We start from the raw sequence: 3,971 nt of genomic DNA on the forward strand, positions 1-3,971 counted from the left end.
AAACTATGTGCAAAGAGATGCTCATCCCACTATATTACATGGGAAAAAATTGAAAATATATAAATATATGTTTTTTTCTGTAAAGAAATACATAATACCCATATGTATATACACACAGATACATAATTCCTGATAAATTTTCCTTGTTTGATAGTTATACTGAAATACAAAGAATAATTGATAAAACATACACAGAGAACATTTTGCAAAATAACTTTTGTTTAGCTTTTTTGTTCGCAATATTGAAACGTGATTGTGGGCAGCTTTTTTAAGTAAGATTTGCTCTTTCTTTGGTAAACTGTCAAATAGCACCTAAATATTCTCCTGGGGATTTCTAAATTGTACTTAGAATTTTGAACACTCTACTAAAACATCTGTAAACAGTCTGATACATGAGACCACTTGCAAACATAGACATATTGATATTCTAAATAATCACCCCAGAATGTTTTTAAAATCATTTTGAAATCAGACATCACAGCTGGGAGGTAGGTGTCAAAATTAAATGCAAATGGTGATGATGTCATTACTTAGACTTTTTTTTTTAATTTTATGAGGTCCTTTTTATTTTAGGGATCATGTTTATATTGTCATTCCCTTTAGAAAGATGAGAAAAACAGATGATTCTAAACATTGTGCTATATTTTTGACAGCTTTGTCAGAGCCAAACTAACAGTTTCATTTCTACGTAATATACTACAATGCTGAATATTTACCTGAAATAGATATCTAGGAAGAATAAAAAATATTAATATAACGGTAAAAATGAAGAGTCTTCCGGGTTTTCTCTTAACAACAAAACAAAAATGAAGAGAAAAATCCTGGGAGATATTAAGAAAGAATGCGTATACTGTATTAATTTAGTCCTTTTTTGTCTGTCCACTTCACTATATATCGAACCTCAATTAAGAAAATTGAATCTTTTACTTTCTTTTTGAAACTGAACCACAGAAGAAGGGAAAACTAGGTCCATAAAGCAGCTGCTATAAAAATCGTCAAGCGTTGACTGATAAGTTACAATGTAGGATACAGACAACTGAAGTGGCACGTGGAAATAATGGGGAAAAGTTGGAGGAACAACGTAAACAAAGCTTTAAATGTGAACACCGCACCTAACCTGAGAGAGACGCAGTTGTGGAGTCGGCATGTAGTAGAAGCACACCGTATTAAAGGAGAGGCAGGGAGCCACCTTCTCACCTTAGGACGACGTATAAGAGGCTGGAGAATTAATTGGACCTTGTGGCTTTGGTCTGTTTAACAGAAGCATGGTCTCTGATCACATGCAACTTTAGTCTAGCCAATTACTGAAAGGGTTCTTTCGGTCTTCCCAGGGTTTATATTAAATGTTATCAACAAATCTGCCCATCGACAGAGGATTAGTACTTTCAGTAGTCCAGTGGCGCCCTTTCGGCAATCTGTATGTGTGGGTTAAATTTAGAAGTCATGTAGCTGTATCTTTTCTTTATTCTTCCTGGTGCTTAGTGCTTGGCAAACAGAAGGTTCTCAAACACTTTTCTGCTTCTAGCTATTTCAACATCCATGAGGACTTTAGATACAGGAAAAAAAGGCTGAGGAGAATCTAGAGAAGCATTCCATGATGTGATCACAAGTTTGAAGCCGGCGTGAAAATTTTGGCATAAAGAACCTCACCAAGGGATGATTTTAATAGCAAAAAGTAACTGAAAAATCAAAAGTAAAATGGAAAATATTATAAAAACAGACCTTTTATTGTGCCTAGAGAAAATTTCTTTCACTTGAGGAAAAATATATTTCAGTGTTTAGAAGGTGGTGTTGAAATTTCAAAATGATATGTTTAAATGAAACTGAAAATTTTGCAACCATGTACTAACACTTTAAAATAGCACTTGTACTGATAGTGATTTATATAAAATATCTAAAATTAAAAGAGAAATAAGAGAGGGAGATGAAACAGGGCAAGAAAGAGAAAAAGAAATTAGCTCCATATAATACTCTGAGTAAAATAATTTGAAAGAGCACTCTTTGTGTTTTTGTTTGATCCAAAATTCTCATAACTGATCATAACATTTTCTTTACATGTATCCACTAAGTGAATAAATGTAAATCACTACTAATGTGAGGAGTATTCTTTTCCATGTTAAAAGATGAGGTGGATAACCGATGAGGCAAAGAAAAAAGTACTTGAGCCGTAATGGATATGCTATCTCTTTATCTAAGCTTGGCAAATGTAGTACACCTCAAACTCTTTGCAGTGTATAAATAGATTTGGAAAAAACTTTGTGTAGAATTCACAATGAAGAACCACACTGATCCAGTAAAAGCCACGGTTGGTAAATTTCTCAGGAATTGCTCCAATATAAGGATTGACACAGAATAGCATGGTACCCACTCCAGTGCTCTTGCCTGAGAATCCCATGGACGGAGGAGCCTGGTGGGCTGCAGTCCATGGGGTCGCTGAGGGTCGGACACGACTGAGCGACTTCACTTTCACTTTTCACTTTCATGCATTGGAGAAGGAAATGGCACCCCACTCCAGCACTCTTGCCTGAGAATCCCATGGATGGAGGAGCCTGGTGGGCTGCAGTCCATCGCTAAGAGTCGGACACGACTGAGCAACTTCACTTTCACTTTTCACTTTCATGCATTGGAGAAGGAAATGGCAACCCACTCCAGTGTTCTTGCCTGGAGAATCCCAGGGACGGGGGAGCCTGGTGGGCTGCCGTCTCTGGGGTGACACACAGTCGGACGTAACTGAAGTGACTTAGCAGCAGCAGCAGCTCTCAGTAGACAGTCTTCTTTTTGGAAAGAGCTTTATGAAGGGAAGTACAGAGTGAAAATGATGAAAACAGTGTAAATATCCTCTTCTTGGTAAAATTTAAGAGTGCTTCACTCAGAACCTCAAAACCTGTACCGCTAAGTACCTACAGAGTTGAAAAACAAAGCCATATAACTTAGATGTATTTTAAGGAAAGTGTCAAAAAGTTAATGCAGTTCTACACTGAAGCATTCTCTCAGGTCTCCAAAGTTTAAAATATATAATCTAGTCTCCTGTGTCTCTTAATCCTTTGCATCGATGGATAGTTCCTGTTTATGTTAGCAAATAAAAAAGATGGAATGTAGGTCAAAGGTTCTCTGGACTTCTTTCCCTTTAAAAAAAATCAATATCCTGAAGAAACTTAGCTTTTATGATACCTGTCCATCTCTCAATAGTTGATGATGATATAATAATAATAATAAATGTAGATTAAATTCCCTGGTTGTAGCAGGAACTGGGTTAGTTAAAAATTCAAATAAAATAAAAGCAGGTTATAAGGGTCAAACAAATTAAGCTTTCTTTGAGATCTGGATCAGCATCTGAGCCTTGTAACCAGGCTTCTTAATTGAATATTAAGAACTATCACTCAAGCGTGAGGAAAACAGTGATGATTATGTAATGGCCTTCTATTGAGATTATTCCCGTCTAGCATATGGACTATTTCATATCACACTTCACAAGTTTTGATACTTCTGACATCTTAATCTAAAGTAGATACTGTTTAAAATCCTGTGATCACTAAAGTGCTCTAAAATATGAGCTATTTAAATATGTATTTCCTGGCAATTAATGCCTACCAGTGACAATGACCAAATGTTTCATTATAGGATGGCTAATGAAAGGCAGCCACAACCAGAGAGAATTAACCTGCACATTTTTCCACTTGTAACCTTTCTCCTTGCCACAGAATAAACAGATTTAACACAGTAGTTCTTTAATCTTCTCTAAAAGCTTGATGATGGGAAATTTCCTACATAAAATATGCGATCCTGAATATGGTTATTAATCAAATTCAACATCCAATTCACAATTTCACGAGAGGTTGCCAAATTTACAGAGAAAGGGTCAAATTAGTTTATATACTATGGGTAAATTATTTTCCCATCTGACTGTATGATTTTTTAAACTCACTGTTTTCTGAACCCTAACAGAAAACAGGATATTGGCTCACAAGGGG

This window comes from Bos javanicus, chromosome 7 (genome assembly GCF_032452875.1).
Source record: "Bos javanicus breed banteng chromosome 7, ARS-OSU_banteng_1.0, whole genome shotgun sequence".
Classification (NCBI taxonomy): Eukaryota; Metazoa; Chordata; class Mammalia; order Artiodactyla; family Bovidae; genus Bos; species Bos javanicus.